The sequence below is a fragment of the Hylobates moloch genome, unplaced genomic scaffold, assembly GCF_009828535.3.
Source record: "Hylobates moloch isolate HMO894 unplaced genomic scaffold, HMol_V3 SCAFFOLD_1, whole genome shotgun sequence".
Taxonomy (NCBI): Eukaryota; Metazoa; Chordata; class Mammalia; order Primates; family Hylobatidae; genus Hylobates; species Hylobates moloch.
In genome coordinates this window covers 40,932,516-40,951,758 of record NW_026652276.1, presented here as the reverse complement: position 1 = coordinate 40,951,758, position 19,243 = coordinate 40,932,516, and the positions used below count along the sequence as shown (strand labels likewise).

The following is a 19,243-nucleotide window of genomic DNA, read 5'->3' as shown; positions in this document are numbered from 1 at the left end:
TGCTTTTGTAAACAAAATGGTATATGTGATGTCTCTCTTTCTCTCTCTGTATATAAAACGACATTCCTACTTATTATGTATTTATGTCTTTACTCTGCATGCCAGGAGCTAAGTATTTTGCATGTATTAACTCATTTTGTTCTCATAATAACCTTCACATGCAGGAATCATTATAGCTACTTTATGAATGAGCCAAGGAAGGCACTGAGACGTTAAGTAACTTGCCCAAGGTCACGCAGCTAGTAAGTGGCAGAGCAAGAATTACTATGGCTTTATAAGCCTAGAAAAAAGTCTGAAAGAATCAAAATGTTAACAGCGGGGACCTCAAGGAAGCATTGAAGAGGCCATGGGAGAAGTTTTCACTTTGTAAAAAAATCAGTCCTTCAAATAAATAAATACAGTGAGGCTTCCCCAGAAGCAGATGTCACTGTGCTTCCTGTACAGCCTGTGGAACTGTGAGCCAGTTAAACTTCTTTTCATTATAAATTATCCAGTCTTAGGTATGTCTTTATAACAGTGCTAGGATGAGCTAATACAGTTTCCTACACTGTAACCTAAGAAAATGCTTTGCACAAACGGATGAGCCAGATTGCTTAGTAATTAAAACGCAAATACAAACCACAAGTATATCCATTCATGAACTGGGGGACTGCTTTGTGTGCATAGATAAGGTATATTTTTTAAAAAACTTATTTTTCAAAGAAGAAAATAAACTAGTTAATAAACGACAACTCACAGGGCCAGGAAGTGAGAAACAAGTGTGTGATAAATGGTGGAGAATGTGAGCACTCTCCGCAGTGGGTGGGAGGAGACTGGGAGGGCGTTCCCTGGGGCGTGGCAGTGGTTGGAGCAAAGGTTTGGAGGAGGTAAGTCACGTACTCTGAGCTGTTGGTTTCTGTTTCACCTTGTGTCTGAGCTGGTCTGAAGGCTGGTTGTTCAGACTGAGCTTCCTGCCTGCCTGTACCCCGCTAACAGCTTCAGAAGAAGGTGACTGGTGGCTGCCTGAGGAATACCAGTAGGCAAGAGAATTAGCATTTCTGGAGCATCTGCTGTCTGTGAGATTAAGCACTACGTATATTGCTTTATTCACTCCCCACAGCAACCTTACCAAGCAGTTCTTTTCCACGTGAAAAGATGGAGGCTGGGTGAAGCAAAAGGAGGGGTTTAGATTCCTCAGCAAGCGAGAGGCAGAGCCGGGATTTGAATCCAGATCTGTCTGATACTGAAGTCTAGGCTGGTTCCACCTCTCCAGACTGCTTTCCAGGGAGTAAAAGACAGATATTTTACCTTAGCTGGCTGCTTCTAGAAGTCTGACCCTGCTGGCTCAAAACGGCTTTAGTTCCTTGCCCAGAGGCTGTGGGCTGCAGGTCAAGACATCAATAGAAGGAGGGCCCAGCCAGAGAGGCTGACATTGGCTTCTACTCACCGAAATTTCTCCTTCCTTCCAGGAGCAGCGCCTGGGTGCGTCCACTTTCTGGGCACGTGAGGTTGGGCCTTGGCCGCCTGAGCCCTTGAGTTGGTCACTTGAACCTTGGGAATATTGAGGTAAGCCTGGAATTTCCAGAGGAGGTTTGGGGGAAAGAGAAGTGGTGAACACTATTACTATCTAGACACTAGTGGGCCGAGTGGAGCAGATGCCAGTTGGGACCTTCCTGCCCTCTCTTTGGTTATTAATCCATTATTGTTCCCTGTACACTGGTATGAGTGGATCGGGGAAGTATTTAGCCAAGTTTCTGAGACCTGTACTCTGAGCTAAAATGCATTGTCTTCCTATAGTGCGGGACCCCACAACTGTGGAGGAGCCGCAGGGGATGCTGGGTAGTACGCAGACATTATGCACTAAAGGACAGTGGCTCACATAGTGAAAAGTTATTCTTTTTTATTTTTATTTTTTTGAGAGGGAGTCTTGCTCTGTTGCCCGGCCTGGAGTGCAGTGGCGCGATCTCAGCTCACTGCAATCTGCGCCTCCAGGGTTCAGGTGATTCTCGTGTCTCAGCCTCCTGAGTAGCTGGGATTACAGGCACCTGCCTCCATGCCTGGCTAATTTTTTTTTTTGTATTTTGAGTAGAGATGGGGGTCTCACCATGTTGGCCAGGCTGGTCTCAAACTTCTGGCCCCAAGTGATCTACCCACCTTGGCCTCCCAAAGTGCTGGGATTACAGGCGTGAGCCACTGCACCCGGCTAATTTCACATTTTTAGATAATATGACCACGTTATAAAAATTTATGTATTTTTATATAATGTGACCACTATATGAAAGCAATATACTTACGCTTTTATTTCTTGGCTAAGTTCCTACTTATTATGAATTTACTCTGCATGCCAGGAGTTGTTCTAAGAACTTGCATGTATTAACTCATTTGATTCTCATAATAACCTTCACATGCAGGAGTCATTATTATAGTGACTATGAATGAGGAAAGAAAGGCACTAACATAATTGATTTTATGTTACTTAGGTCAAGATTTTATGTTATTTAAGTCAAGGTTAATTGTGTTGTTCAAATCTTGTATAACTCTACTGCTTGTCTGTCTTTCTTACCCATTATCGAGAAGGGAACATAAAAATCTTACACTATGACTGTGGATTGTCAATTTCTCATTTTAAATTAGGATCATTTTTCCTTTATGTCTGCCTTATGTGATATTAGTATAATGATATCAGTTGGTACATCTTTTTCCATCCTTATACTTTCAGTGTTTCTATGTTCTTATACTTGAAATGTGTCTGCCATAAGTGGTGTATTGTTCAAGTTTTTCTTTTATTATAGAAAAATGTATTCTGGAAAGTACTTTTCTTAAAATTATAGTATTTAGTCCATTTTCATTTAATGTAATTGTCAATATAATTGGGCTAAAATCTACTATATTTCCAGTTGTTTTTTATTTGTGGCATCAATTAACTTTACTTTCTTGATTTCTTTTAGACGAATTAAGTAACTTTAGAAAGTTCACCTTACTCCTTTATTAGCTTGTTAATTGTACATGCTTTTAGTATTCTCTTAGTGATTGCACTTGAGTTGTACTACCTAATAGTGCAGCCACATGTTGTTTAAAACAGCTTTACTGAGATACGACTGATATACAACAAATGGCATAGAAAGTATATAATTTGATAAATTTTGACATATGTATGACAAATATATGACAGTCATATAGACACACTCATATATATATTCATGTGCCATTTCAGTCAATGACAGACCACATATATGATGGTGGTCTCATAAGATTATAATACTGTATTTTTACTGTACCATTTCTATGTTTAGACATATTTAGATATGCAAATACTTACCATTGTGTTACAATTGCCTACAATATTCAATACAGTAACATGCTTTGTAGGTCTGCATCTTAGGAGTAAGAGTCTAGACCATATAGCCTAGGTGTGTAGTAGGCTATACTATCTAGGTTTTGCGTAAGTACATTCTATGATGTTGGCATAATGATGAAATCACTGACGATGCTTTTCTCGGAACTTATGCCTGTCATTAAGTGACGTATGACTGTATATATATGGGTGGAACTATCACCGCAGTCAGGATAGTGAACATATATATTACCTCCAAAATATTTCGCATGCCCTCTTGAATCCTGTCCTCCTGCCCCTCCCCACCCTTGCTCCTTTTAGGCATTTAGTTCTGTAAATTTTCTCCTAGCCTTGCTTTAGCGGCATCCCATGCATTTTGATATTTTGTTTTGATTTTAATTTAATTCAATACTACATAGTTTCCTTTTGATTTCTTTTTTGACCCATGGGTTTTTTAGAGTTGTGTTATTTCGTTTCCAAATATTTGGGGATTTTCCAGACACGTTTCTGTTGTCCAGGCCAATAACAAATTCCTGACTCCATGGAGTCAAGGATCTGCCTCCCCAGGGGGAGAGTTATGCCCAAGAACCATCGGTATTTTGTGTTAGTGGTCATTGCCAGAGTGAATTCCACAGTGTTTGTGATAAACCCTAATAATCCCACCAGAGGGCAGCAAGCCAACATGAAAATTCTATTAAAAAGTCTTTTTTTAGACACAGAGTTTGGCTCTGTCGCCCAGGCTGGAGTGCAGTGGTGTGACCTCGGCTTACTGAACCCTTGCCCCACTGCAGACTCAACCTCCCAGGCTCAAGTGATTCTCCCCATCTGCGAGTAGCTGGACTATAGGTGCGCACCACTGCACCTAGTTAATTTTTGCATTTTTTGTAGAGATGGAGTTTCATCATGTTTCCTAGGCTTGTCTTGAACTCCTGGGTTCAAGCTATCCATCTGCCTCGGCTGCCCAAAGTGCTGAGATGACAGGTGTGAGCCACTGTGCCTGAGACGGAAGTTTTCAAGTAAAGAATAAATTTAGCCGAAAAGCAGTGTCAAATTATTTCTATCCCCACACCCCCAAATTAAATCTTCATAGTCTCTGATTCTCTTTGTCATATTCTTAACCATTTGGATTCTTTTCAGTGTGTCTGTGTTTGTTCCTTTTCCCCAGTATGACCCTTTTCTCTCTATTTTTTTTTTTTTTTTTTTTACAGAGTCTTGCTCTGTCATCCAGGCTGGAGTGCAGTGGCGCGTTCTTGGCACACTGCAACCTCTGCTTCCCAGGTTCAAAAGATTCTCCCACCTCAGCCTCCTGAGTAGCTGGGATTACAGATGCCTGCCACCTTGCCCAGATAATTTTTGTATTTTTAGTAGAGATGGGGTTTCAACATGTTGGCCAGGCTGGTCTCAAACTTTTGACCTCAAGTGATCTGCCTGCCTCGGCTTCCCAAAGTGCTGGAATTACAGGCGTGAGCCACCTTGTCCAGACCCTTTTCTCTATCTTTATGAGAACATCTCTCCAGTAGATCTTCAGAGTAAAAAAAAAAAAAAAGAAAAAAAAAGTCCAGCAAGGTCCCGGAGGAAAAATAGAAAATTAGAAGACTGGAGTGAGTCATGGTGATTTTCTGATGTAAAATTTGTATCGAAACCTTACATAAATACTGAAGAGTTCACAAGTTGTAAATGCACAGCTTGGTGACTGATTTTGGTACCCAGACAGTTTTCTTCCCACTTGCACATACTCCCCGCAAGAATGCATGCTGGTTTGTAAAGTCATTAATTTACTGGTGCATCAGTGGATGGCTCTCTGTCTTCTGGCTTTATCTTGGCCCAGAAAGACAGGAATTAACGTTGAGCCTAGTAGTCTTTGGCCTTTGTGCCAAAGCAGTCTGTGGGCCAGCCTTGTGTAGTGATCAAGCAGTGCGTTTAGATGTCAGGCATGACATGGGTTAAAAAGCTAGCTAGGGGAAAAATGGGAAGTGGCCTTTTGAGATCTCATCAAACAACCTTGATATAAACTTAGAGAACAACCTCATGGCAAATGGAGAGCAGCTGTAGGTTTCCGACTGAATGTGTAAGAAGAACGTGAATGAAAGAGATATACTAGGTGGGAGCGGTCAGGGTAGACTTCCTGGAGGAAGTGGACAGTGTTGTGTGGATTCACATTTTGGAGATATCAAAAAGAAAGAGTATTCCAAGCGGGGTAACAAATAACAAGGGAGGCAAAAAAGAAAAGTATGAGGGAACAACAGGATGTTGTCAGGAAACTAAGGCTGAGCTGAAATCCAGATGACCCAGAGGAGCCTTGAGAAGGCTTGTGGCATCTTGTAGGGCAAGTGGGGAACTTGCTCTGTTTGAGAGAATGTGCCTGGAATATATGGGATATAATTTAAATTTTCTAAAGGTTATCTACGAGATAATTTCAGAGAATATTCGCTCCCACCTCAGCGTAGGAAACAATGAAACACTGAAACATTTATTTATTGCTTTTCTTTTTTTTCTTTTTTTTTTTCTTGAGATGGAGTCTTACTCTGTCGCTCAGGCTGGAGTGCAGTGGCGTAATCTCGGCTCACTGCAACCTCCGCCTCCTGGGTTCAAGCAATTCTCCTGCCTCAGCCTCCCGAGTAGCTGGGACTATAGGCATGTGCTACTATGCTCAGCTAATTTTTTGTATTTTTAGTAGAGATGGGGTTTCACCATGTTGGCCAGACTGGTCTCGAACTCCTGGCCTCAAGTAATCTTCCCGCCTTGGGCTTCTAAAGTGCTGGGATTACAGGTGTGAGCCACCGCACCCAGTCTTTTCCTTACTTTTTAAAAATGCATTTGTCTTCAACTATTGGATATCTTCATCCAATTTCTAGTGGTTTTTTTTGGTTGTTGTTGGCTGATTTGATTTTTACTTTTTGGTTAATAACAAACCTTTTGAGGAGTTACATAGACACTTATCAGTTTACTTTTCTAATTTGTTTTCTCCTGAATTCTCAGTTACCTTGGATTGATTGTGCTTTGGGTTCATCTTGCTTTTTCTTAGTGGCTACTTCCTTCAGTTTCCTTCCTCTTCAGTTTGGCAATTTTCTCCCTTTTCAAGCAAGGAGCTCCTCCCTGTTGAGGCATCACGGATGGTGGGCAATCCTTACCCGGATCCTCCCAGAGCTTGCTCTTGGGAAGCTCATACTGCACCGTAATTATGAAACTTTTGATACTGTCCCTGATGGCTTCTGATGCAAGCTGGGATAGCATTTGTCTGTTGATAAGTGAAACCAAGTTCCTGAGATCTGGCTCTCTTTTGCCTTTCTATCCAATACTAGCAAGGCCCTAGTTTCAGAGCATTTTGGGGACTTATGATCCCTTCTAGTTACCTCTGCATCTGTGCCCCTTTTCCCCTCAAATTAGTTCATAGAGATTTTTGAAGCACCCATGTTACTCAAATAGGCCCATTTTTAGCATGTGGGAGGTAAGGCCTAGATGTGAATGCCTCATAAGCCAGGCAGATCGAACTGTGTGTATGCATGCAGATTTGGCCCAGGAATACTCTTCTCCTTCAGGGCCCATTGTCTGCAAGGACAGAAAAGAATTCTTAAAGCCCTTCACTGTCTCACATTTTCTATTATTTTTCTGTCTTTTCCTTTTCCCCCTACCCACAGAGAAACATTAGAATCATTGCCCTTTAGAAGAGCAGAACTATGATGCCTCCTGTCAGGGATGGAACGAGGCATTCCATGCAGATGACAACCCAAAGAGAGCAGGAGTGGCTCTATTTATATCAGACAAAATCGACTTTAAGTCAAAAACTGTCACAAGAGACATTAAAGCATATTATATAATGAAAAAAGCATCAAACCACCATGAAGATATAACAATTATAAATATATGCACTCAATATCAGAGCACCTAAATATATGAAACAAACAATGACAGAACTGAAGGGAGAAATAGCCAGCCATACAAAAATAGTAGGAGACTTCAACACTGTACTTTAAATAATGGGTAGAACATTCAGACAGAAGATTAATAAGGAAACAGGGGACTTAAACAACATTATAGACCAAATGGACTGAACAGAAATACACAGAACGTTCCACCCTACAGCAGCAGAACACACATTCTTCTCAAATGCACATGGAACTTTCTCCAAGGTAGATCACATGTTGGGTCACAAAACAAGTCTTTGCAAATTTAAGAGACTGAAATCATACCATGTATCTTTTCTGACCATGATAGAATGAAACTAAAAATCAATGGCAGAAGGAAAAATAGAAAGTTCACAAATATGTGGAAATTAAACAACACACTCTTGAACAACAATTAGGCCAAAAAAAAAAAAAAAAGAAATTAGGAAATATCTTGAGATAAATGAAAAGGAAAACACAACATACCCAAACTTACAGGATAAAAGCAGTACTAAGCAAAGCAGTGCTAAGAGGGACTTTATTGCAATACACATCTGCAGTGAAAAAGAAGAAAGATCTCAAGTAAATAGTCTAACTTTGTGCCTCAAGGAGAGGAGAAGAAGATGAAGAAGAAGAGGAAGAAGAGGAACTAAGCCCAAAATTAGTGAAGGAAATAACAAAGATTAGAGTAGGAACTAAGAAAATGCAGAATAGAAAAGCAATAGAAAAAAAATCAATAAATTTTTTGAAAAGAATAACAAATTGGTTTTTTGAAAAGATAAACAAAATCAACAAATCCTTAGTTAGGCTAAGTAAGAAAGAGAGAAGACGCAAATAAACAATATCAGAAATGAAAGAGGAGACATTACAACTGATGCCACAGAAATAAAAAGGATCATGAGGCTACAATGAATAATTCTATGCCAACAAACTGGATAATCTAGAAGAAATGAATAAATTCATAAAACCTTCCAATCTACGATAACTGAATCATGAAGAAATACAGTCTGAACAGACTTATAACTAATGTGGAGGTTTAGTCAATAATAAAAAATGTTCCCAAAACGAAGAAGTCCAGGACCAGATGGCTTCACAGGTGAATTCTTCCAAACATCTCAAGAGGAATTAATGCCAGTTCTTCTTAAACTATTTTTAAATATTGAAGAAGAGGGCACACTTCCAAATTTATTTTATGTAGCCAACATTATCCCGATACCAAAGCCAAACAAAGACACCACAAGAAAAGAAAACTGCAGGTCAATATATCTGATGAATATACATATAAAAACTCATGGCCGGGCGCGGTGGCTCACGCTTGTAATCCCAGCACTTTGGGAGGCCGAGGCGGGCGGATCACGAGGTCAGGAGATCGAGACCACGGTGAAACCCCGTCTCTACTAAAAATACAAAAAATTAGCCGGGCGTGGTGGTGGGCGCCTGTAGTCCCAGCTACTCGGAGAGGCTGCGGCAGGAGAATGGCGTGAACCCGGGAGGCGGAGCTTGCAGTGAGCCGAGATTGCGCCACTGCACTCCAGCCTGGGCGACAGAGCGAGACTCCGTCTCAAAAAAAAAAAAAAAAAAAAAAGAAAAAAAAAAAACTCATAACAATATACTAGCAAATCAAATTCAACAGCACATTTAAATGATCATACATCATGACCAAGTGGGATTTATCCCTAGGATGCAAGTATGGATCAACATACAAAAATAAATCAGTGTGAAATGGCATATTAACGGGGTAAAGGATATAAAGATAACATGATCATCTCACTAGATGCAGAGAAAGCATTTGACAAAATTCAATACCCTTTCGTAATTAAAAAAATTTTCAACAAACTGGAAATAGAGTCTCAACATCATCAAGACCATATATAAGAAAATTTTCACTGTTGAGTGTCATGTTAGATGTGAGCTTTTCATATATGGGATTCATAATATGTTTCAAATATATTACAAATCTATAGTAATTGAAACAGCGTGGGAATAGCATAAAGACAAACACATAGGCCATCAGAAGAGAAGAGAGAGCTCAGAAATAAATCCATGCGTATACAGTGCCTTAGTCCACTGAGCCTGCTAAAACAAAATATCATAGACTGGTGGCTTATAAAACACAGAAATTTATTTTTCACAGTTCTGGAGGCTAGGAAATTCAAGTAGCTAGCAGATTTGCTATGTAGTGAGGGCCTGCTTCTTGGTTCATAAATGGCCATCTTCTCCATGTGTCCTCATGGAATTAGGGTGATGGAGCGCTTTGGGATTTCTTTTATAAGGCACTAGTCCCATTCATAAGTGCTCTACCTTCATGACCTAATCACCTCCCAAAGGTCCCACCTCCAAATACCAACACATAGGGGATTAGGTTTCAACATATGAATTTTAGGGGAAACAAACATCAGTCTATTGCATATACTACCTAAAGCAATCTACAAATTTGGTGTGATCTCTATTAAAATCCCAACGGATTTTTTTTTTTACAGAAAAAAACCTCTGAAGTTTAAAAAAGACCACAAACAGCTAAATCAGTTTTGAGGAAGAACAAAGCTAGAAGCACCACACTTCCTGATTTCTAAATATATTATACTCCCATGGTCATAGCAGCACTATTTACAGTAGCCAAGATGTGCAAACAACCTAAATAACTAGGATGGGGAAAGAAAATGTGGTATTCACATAAAATGGAATATTATTCACCTTATAAAAGAGGGAAATTCTATAATATATGATAACATGGATGAATCTTGAAGACATTATGCTAAGTGAAATAAGCCAGTCACCGAAAGACAAATACTGTATGATTCTACTTACATGTGGTATCTAAAGTAGTCAAATTTATAGAATCAAAGAGTGGAATGGTGGTTGCCAGGGGCTGGGGAGGGGGGAAGTGAGGAGTTGCCTGTCAACAAGCATAAAGTTTTAGTTAAGCAAGATGAGTAAGTTCTAGAGATCTGCTGCACAACATTGTACCTATAGTCAACAATACCGTATTGTACACAAACATTTGCTAAGAGGGTAGATCTCACTTAAATGTTCTTACTACAGTAAAATATAATTGATAAAGCAATAGAAAAGGATTCCTATTCATAAAAAGGTCAATACCTAATTTCCATTTAATTAAAAGCAATGAACAGTCAATTTACACACAAGACAATTTCTATTATTGAGGCAGCTATAGGATATAGAAGAAGAAATTTCCCAACTCACTTTGCAAGGTGCACATAGCCTTGAATCCACAAGCATAATGTAAATAATTTACTTTTAAGAAACTGAGACAGAAAAATCCTATAATCATCTCAAAAGATCCTGACATTTCTTTTTGATAATTTAATGCCCCTTTCTGATTTTTATCAAATACTAGGAAGCTAATAGGTATGGAAAAGTCCCTAACTTGATAAAAATACCTACCAGAAGCCCAAATCAAAAATCATATTAATTAGGAAATTTTGGAGTGCTTCTCATTAAACTCAGGAACTTGATAATATCGTTATTAATGTATTGTTCCACCCTGTTTTGGAGGGCCTGGCCAATTTAACAAGTTAGGTGATTTGATAAGTTAGTTTAATATGCATAACAGCATGGCTGTCCCGAGGCATTCAGGAGGCGATGGGCTGAGTCCTGACTGCAGCTCCCTCAAGGACCTGCCACACATGGATTATGCACAAAGTCTGTTCAAGTCTGTTGAGGGAGTGAGGGGTCGGGGGGCAGCAATCCCCTGTTTGGCCTGCCAGGTAAAGCCTTTGTAATTACTAATGTCTGGGCCTGACAGATTACACATAGGATTTTGGCCTGGAGCCCAAATAATTCCTCAACTCCATCCTTTGATTTTTCAGAGCCCAAGTGAGAAACATAGGCTACCCCATCATGGACCTGAATGTGTTGGATTTTGAGGGTCTGTGTTAGGAGCCAGGTTATTAGTCTGCAGTTACAATAGACCATGGTCAGGATCAAGATCACTCCCAGCGTCGTGTACAGATTAATATGGTTGGGGTAGCTTAGGTACCAGAAAAATCCATGTTTACAGAAATGTTTGTCTTCAGCATTCAGTGGCACAGGAACAAAATATTTATTTGTGGGGATACATCCAGCATTTTGTCAAATTCAGTGGGGAACTGCCTGGGACAGGCATATCAATGAATTTAGTGACTTGAAAGTCACACAGTCTATTCTGTAGGAGAAAGAGAAGGAAGGTTAGATTCCCACTTCTCCCTCCTCTGTACCCTGGCTCATGGGTTCTTAGGCGCTCTGGTCCTGTCAGTTGGGGGAATTTTCCCCAACCACTGTGACATGGGTAAGGGTAGCATCTTCCGACTATCCTCCGGGGAGGTGGGCTGTAATCTGGCCTGGATCCTCTGATGACTGAAAATAAAAGTTTCTCTTCTATACGTTGATATCCATCCCTTGAAAATAACCAGGCAAAGCAACAAAGCCACTTTATGGAAAACATTGAATTAGAAGCCTCAAGTTGATAGTGATTATTTTTTGCAGGCAAAAAAATCCATGCTCAGCACCAAAGGGATAACTGATGAAGAGGGTTACTGACTCTCATGCTTTGTTTTTTAATAGCTAATCTAATCTCTCACCTATCTGAGTCTTTAGAAAGGAATTGAAGGGGATGGGGGGCCCTTGTAGGGTTCCCCAGAGAGACAGGCTGTGCAATAAAAGGAAGCAGGTAGACAGTCTGATCAAATATGCAGCGCAAATGATGACTGCCCCTTTGAGGAATTGCCACACTGGGACCCCGGACTGTTCCCCTGAGATGCATAGTCCAGGCCGAGGTTCTTTTATTCCCTCCCGTCAGTCACTTAACCCTGTCCTTCAATTGTCTACTAAAACACCCAATCATCCCTGCTGCTTGGGGGTGATAGAGAGCATAGGGCGTCCATCATATATGCCCCATGCTTGGGCCCATTGATGTGTGGCTTGGGCTACAAACCTGGGGCCATTATCACATGCATTCTATGCCTGGGAATTGACCATCTAAGATCTGAATTGTGTCACCGATTGATTGACCTGACCTCACAAGGAGGTTTTTTTTTTTTTTTTTCGAGACAGAGTCTCACTCTGTCACCCAGGTTGGAGTGCAGTGGCTCAATCTCACTGCTACCTCCACCTCCCAGGTTCAAGTGATTCTTATGCCTCAGCCTCCCAAGTAGCTGGAATTACAGGCATGCACCACCACGCCTGGCTAATTTTTGTATTTTTAGTACAGACAGGGTTTCACCACATTGGCTAGCCTGGTCTCGAACTCCTAACTTTAAGTGATCCGCCCACCTCAGCCTCCCAAAGTGTTGGGATTACAGGCATGAGCCACTGCGTCCGGCCATTGGACTTGATAACCATCCGGAGTATCATGAACAAAGCTAGAAATCTGAGTCTGGTTGCAACCTCATCATCTGCTGCTTCCACTTCCTCATCATAGACCCAGAGGACCACCAGTGTAGCCTGCCAGGGCTCCAGGTTTGGAGTGAGGCATAGGTTCCAGGCAGCTCCTGCTGACCCTGCTGCTGCAGGCTAGGTCAGCTGTCCTTGCTCAGGTGTGAATCATGGGCATGTATCTCCCTGCTGGGTTCTGCTTTGCTGCCCTTTCCTGGCCCTTTGGCCAGAGAGAGCAGGCTTTTCTTTTTGTTGCTTTTCCTTATTTGTTCTTTTTTTTTTTTTTTTCTGAGACGGAGTTTCGCTCTCATTGCCCAGACTGGAGTGCAATGGCGCAATCTCGGCTCACCACAACCTCTGCCTCCCAGGTTCAAGCAATTCTCCTGCCTCAGCCTCCCGAGTAGCTGGGATTACAGGCATGCACCACCATGCCCGGCTAATTTTGTATTTTTAGTAGAGACGGGGTTTCTCCATGTTGAGGCTGGTCTCGAACTCCCAACCTCAGGTGATCCGCCCGCCTCGGCCTCCCAAAGTGCTGGGATTACAGGCGTGAGCCACTGGGACCAGCCATTTGTTCTTTTTAATTTAGTCCTGTTGGCGGTTCTGGATTGCAGGCCTCTTTCGTTTTCAGTCTGGCATGTGTGGGAATAAAAAGACAGCCCAGGGCACAAAACAGGGTGTTGTTCCTGCCTCTGGGTCCCCAGCCAGTCTGCCTCTACTTTCCATCTCTCAGGGTTGTTGTGTGATTGTCTGTTGATTTATTCCCAGGGTATTTAGGTGTCCTTAGAGGGGAGAAGCAGGGAAAAGTGAATCTATGCCATCGTGTCTCAGAACTGGAAGTCCACCCCCACCCCCACACACACTAGAATTGCAGAAGAAAAATGAGAACTTGAGTGAGAAAAACATATTATTATGCAATCATCAAATGTTTGGACAGAAAGTGTTCTTAGACATCCTCTAGTCTAATTTCTCACACTTGGAAATGTGGAAGTTGGGCTAAGACCTGAATCGACCACCCTCACTCTGAGTTCAGCTGCCTGACTCCCCAGCCTGTATTCTTGCCATTGCACACCAGGGTCTGTCCTGCAGCTTTGAAAAAATGTGAACTGCATGTCCTGCTCAGATCCCAGCCCTCCCACACCACTTTGCTAAGAGTCTGTTCTGGCTGCAGAAATTCCAAAAGTTGTGTCAAGAGGAACGCAAAATGTTCTTCATTTGACTTTCATTGTTTTTTGGAATTTTGGAGGGCCACAGAGGGGCAAGAAAGGAGCTGCAATCGCCCTTGGGTAAGATTTGCTTAGAATTTTAGGAAGAAGTTGGCTGGGCACAGTGGCTTACTCCTGTAATCCCAGCACTTTGGGAGGCCGAGGTGTGTGGATCATGAGATCAGGAGTTCAAGACCAGCCTGGCCAAGATGGTGAAACCCTGTCTCTACTAAAAATACAAAAACTAGCTGGGTGCAGTGGCAGGCACCTGTAATCCCAGCTGCTAGGGAGCTGAGGCAGGAGAATTGCTCGAGCTGGGGGGGTGCAGGTTGCAGTGAACCAAGATCACACCACTGCACTCCAGCCTGGGCGGCAGAGTGAGACTGTCTGTATCAAAAAAAAAAAAAAAAAAAAAAAAAGGAAAGAAGAATTTAAGGAAGAAATCTTTCTGATTCTAGAATTATCTAGGCTGTTGAGGATGTGTATCTGGTGGCCACTGGGACATCAGGGTGAGACTTTTCTTTTAACTGCATGTATGTAAATTAGGTTGCTTCTGGAGCCTACTGAGAGCTCACTGGGTCCCCATAGCGTCCATGCTGAAGGCTCCTTCCTTCTGTCTGTGACCTTGACCCTCAGCTCCACATTTCCCCAGGGGCTGCAGGATTTCTCTGAGAATCCTCATTAGCACAACCTATTTTTTTTTTTTTTGAAACAGAGCCTCACTCTGTTGCCCAATGCAGTGGTGTGATCTCGGCTCACTGCAACCTCTGCCTCCCAGGTTTGTGATTCTCATGCCTCAGCCTCCCAAGTAGCTGGGACTACAAGCGCATGCTACCATTCCTGGCTAATTCTTGTATTTTTTTTTTTTTGAGATGGAGTCTCGCTCTGTTGCCCAGGCTGGAGTGCAGTGGTGTGATCTCGGTTCACTGCAACCTCCACCTCCTGGGTTCAAGGGATTCTCCTGCCTCAGCCTCCTGAGTAGCTGGGACTACAGGTGACCGCCACCACACCTGGCTAATTTTTTGTATTTTTAGTGGAGACAGCGTTTCACTGTTTTAGCACGGATGGTCTCGATCTTCTGACCTCATGATCTGCCCGCCTCGGCCTCCCAAAGTGGTGGGATTACAGGCGTGAGCCACTGTGCCCGGCCAACTTTTGTATTTTTAGTAGAGATGGGGGTCTCACTATGTTTGTCAGGCTGGTCTTGGACTCCTGGCCTCAAGTGATCCACCTGCCTCAGTCTCCCAAATTGGTAGGATTACAGGTGTGAGTCACCGTGCCTGGACAGCACAACCTATTAATGAATGACAGCCTTGACTTTTGAGGCTAAAACATTCCACTTCCTTAGTATAGTAATTAAATCTCTCTCTTTTTCTACGATTTCGGTAATAAGCAGGTAAAGAAAAATATCCAGAACAATATAATAGGGAGTAGGGCAAGAAAATCCTGAGGAACCACGCCCTGTGGGTGGATCGAGTGCAGGGGTCCTTGAGTGTTGCTGGTTGCAGGAAGGCCCCAGGAGAAGGGGGCTTTGATGAGCATCCACCTTGTGTGCTGAGTGAATGTCCGTCCAGATGAGGTGCGGATGCAGCTGACAATGGAGGCGATTGTAATGGACTATCCCAAGTAGCAACATCATCAATTTAGGTTTTCAGCCTGAGTGAGACTTTCAGTTAATACTCAACTTAAAACAAGATGCAAATTTTCCTGCAGAAATTCACTGAAAGTGTTTTCACTTTGGCACTAGTGATCTATTATATGAAAGGGCTGAGATGCAGAGAGACACCATTGTGTAATTTCTATTGGCTGCTCTTTTTGTCCGTATCTGTTCACTGTTCTATCCATGCTGTTCTGCCACACCCCTTTTTCACTTACTAACACATGTTGGAGATTGCTCCCTATCATAGCATTTCCTCTCCTATTCTCTAGCCTGCCTCTTCACTCTCTTAATGGTAACATTTTTCTGAAAAGAAGCTCTTAATTCTAAAATGGTCCTGTTGATGTTTTTTTTCCCTTATGGTCAGCACTTTTTGTGTCCTTTTTGAGTTTTTGTCTACTCCAATATCATAAAGACATTCTCTTAGGATTTCTCATAAAGTTTTATTGCTTCCTTTTTTTTTTCGAGAGAGTCTTACTCTGTTGCCCAGGCTGGAGTGCAGTGGTGCGATCTTGGCTCACTACAACCTCTGCCTCCTGGGTTCAAGCAATTCTCATGCCTCAGCCTCCTGAGTAGCTGGGACTACAGGTGCCCCCCACCATGCCCAGCTAATTTTTGTATTTTTACTAGAGGTGGGGGTTTCGCCATGTTGGTCAGGCTGGTCTTGAACCCCTGACCTCAGGTGATCCACCCACCTTGGCCTCCCAAAGTACTGGGATTACAGGCGTGAGCCACCACGCCTGGTCAATTGCTTCCTTTTTATATTTAGATTGACTACCCATCTGGATTTGAATTTTGTGTGGGTAGGAAATCAAGGTTCATTTTGTTTTTATATGGCTATCTTGTTGATCTGTCATTATTTATTATAAAGACGATCCTTTTTTTACTTCACCTCATTGTCACATTTACCTATGTATCAAGTGAGAATAGAGTGTGAGACTTTAAAAAATTAATAGATTATTTTTTAAGAACAGTTTTAGGTTTAGAGAAAAAATAGAGCAGATTAGCTGGGCATGATGGTGTGCACCTGTAGTCCCAGCTTACTCATATGCTTATTTGCCATCTGCGTATATTTTTGTGAGGTGTCTGTTAAGATCTCTTGCCCACTTTTCAATCGGGTTGTTTTCTTATTGTTGAGTCTTAACAGATTAGCTTAATCAGATTGGCTTCGGGAGGCTAAGGCGAGAGGATCACTTGAGCGCGGGAGGTGGAGGTTGCAGTGAGTTGAGATCACACCACTGCACTCTAGCCTAGGTGACAGAGAGAGACCCTGTCTCAGAAAGAAAAAAAAAGAGCAGAAAGTAGAGAGTTCCCATATACCCTCTGCCTCCTACCCTTCTCCCCTCCCCACACTTTCCCGTTATTAACATCTTGCATTAGTGTGGTACATTTGTTACAAGTGATGAACCAATATTGATATTGTAGGGGAGGACAAATCTGTTTTCCTTCTACCCTTCTAAGTTCATGGCTGAGAACCCTATAACAGAAGACAGATTAATAAAAGAAAAGTGCATAAACATATTTAAGTTTTATGTGACATGGAAGCCTTTATAAGGAAATGAAGACTCCAAGAAGCAGTCACAGTTTGATGTAGGTTTGATAAAGGGTGGACAGTTGTGGAGGAGATACAGCAAAGAGTTTGAAGTAAGTGTAATCTGCTGGGGGAAGCTTATCAAGGCCCATTTGTTTAGTTAGATTCCTCTCTGTGTCCCTTCGTCTTCACAGATACCACCAGGAATAGGGAGGGCATCTCTCACCCGAGGGTCTTATGAACTGGCTTCAGGGGAAGGTCAGAAAACCCTTCCTGCACATGCTGCTTTTGCAAATTCCTCCACCTTAAAATATTCAATATGTCATTGTGTTAGTCTGTTCTTGCATTGCTATAAAGAAATACCTGAGGCTGGGCAATCTATAAAGAAAAGAGTTTTAATTGGCTCAGGGTTCCACAGACTGTATAGGAAGCATGATGCTGGCATCTGCTTGGCTTCTGGGGAGGCCTCAGGAAACTTACAATTATGGTGGAAGACAAAGGGGGAGCGAGACATCTCATGTGGCTGGATCAGGGGAAGCGAGAGAGCGGGGAGGTGCCACATATTTTTAAACAACCAGAATATCATGAGAATTCTATCATGCAAACAGCACTATGGGGATGGTGCTAAACTATTAGAAATTAAACTATTAGAAACTACCCGCAAGATCCAATCACCTCCCACCAGGCTCCACCTCCAACATTAGGAATTACAACTGGACATGAGTTTGGGTGAGGACACAAATCCAAACCATGTCAGTCATGGTGCCATATTTTGTGATAGCATGTCCTGAATCCTGTCAATAAATTATTCTGAACTAAAGTTCCATAGTTTCCATTAGGGTTCACTTTTGGTGTACATCCTACTGTTTTGCCAAATGAATAATGCCATGTAGAACCGTTACAATATTATACAGAATAATTTTACTCCCCTAAAAATCCCCTGTGCTGAACTTATTCACACTTCCTCCCCTGAGTCCCTGGCAACCACTGATCTTTTTACTATCTCTATAGTTTTAATCAGAATGACACATAGTTGGAATCATACAGTACGTAGCCTCTCCAGATTGCCTTCTTTCACACAGTAACATTCAATTAAGGCTCTTCCATGCCTTTTCGTGGTTTGATAGCTCATTTCTTTTTACTGCTGAATAATAATCTATGGTATGGATGTGCCACAGTTTATCCATTCATTTATTGAGGGACATCTTGGTTGCTTCCAACTTTTGGCAGTTATGAATTACGAATGAAGCTGGTATAAACATTCATGTGCAGGTTTTTGCATGGACATAAATTTTCAATTTGGGTAAATATCTAGAAACGTGATTGCTGGATCTTGTGGTAAGCATATGCTTTGGCCAGGCGTGGTGGCTCATGACTGTGATCCCAGCACTTTGGGAGGCCGAGGTGGGATCACCTGAGATCAGCAGTTTAAGACCAGCCTGGCTAACACAGTGAAACCCCATCTCTACTAAAAAAAAATACAAAAATTAGCTGGGCGTGGTGGCGTGTGCCTGTAATCCCAGCTATTCAGGAAGCTGAGGCAGGAGAATCACTTGAACCTGGGAGGCGGAGGTTGCATTGAGCCAACATGGCACCACTGCACTCCAGCCTAGGCAATGGAGTGAGACTCTGTGTCAAAAAAAAAAAAAAAGAAAAAAAAAATGGCCAGGCGCAGTGGCTCACACCTGTAATCCCAGCACTTTAGGAGGCAGAGGCAGGTGTATTACTTGAAGTCAGGAGTTCAACACCAGCCTGACCAACATGGTGAAACCCTGTCTCTACTAAAAATACAAAAATTAGCTGGGCGTGGTGGTGCATGCTGGTAATTCCAGCAACTTGGGAGGCTGAGGCAGTAGAATCACTTGAACCCAGGAGGCAGAGGCTGTAGTGAGCCGAGATCACACTTGCCGCTGCACTCCAGCCTGGGAGACAGAGTGAGTCTCTGTCTAAAAAAGCTTCATGACAAACTTCCAGACTTTCTTCCAAAGTGTCTGTATGAGTTTTCATTCCCATGAGTAATGAATGAGAGTTCCTGTTACTTCACATCCTTGCCAATGTTTGGTGGTGTCAGTGTTTTGGATTTTAGCGATTTTGGCAAATATGTAGTGGTATCTCATTGTTGTTTTTATTTGCAATTCCCTAATGACATATGATGTTGAACATCTTTTCATATGCTTATTTGCCATCTGTATACCTTTTTGGTGAGGGTTGTTTGTTTTCTTATTGTTGAGTGTCAAGAGTTCTTTGTATATTTTTGGATAACAGCATAGTTTTTTTGTT

The 19,243-nt window shown here is 42.1% G+C and overlaps 1 protein-coding gene across 2 annotated transcripts in view; it reads left to right on the top strand.

Moving 5' to 3' along the window:
• The first annotated feature begins 927 nt into the window (after window positions 1-927).
• CASP8 (caspase 8) overlaps window positions 928-19,243 on the top strand; it is a 51,942-nt gene continuing 33,626 nt past the window's right edge. Inside the window, exons 1-2 of one of the 2 annotated variants that reach the window (XM_032754968.2) lie at window positions 928-987; window positions 1,449-1,545. The gene's annotated coding sequence lies outside the window, so the exon portion shown is untranslated. Of the gene's footprint in view, window positions 1,056-1,448; window positions 1,546-19,243 lie in introns of both variants that reach the window. The other variant, XM_032754967.2, reaches the window with a different exon arrangement.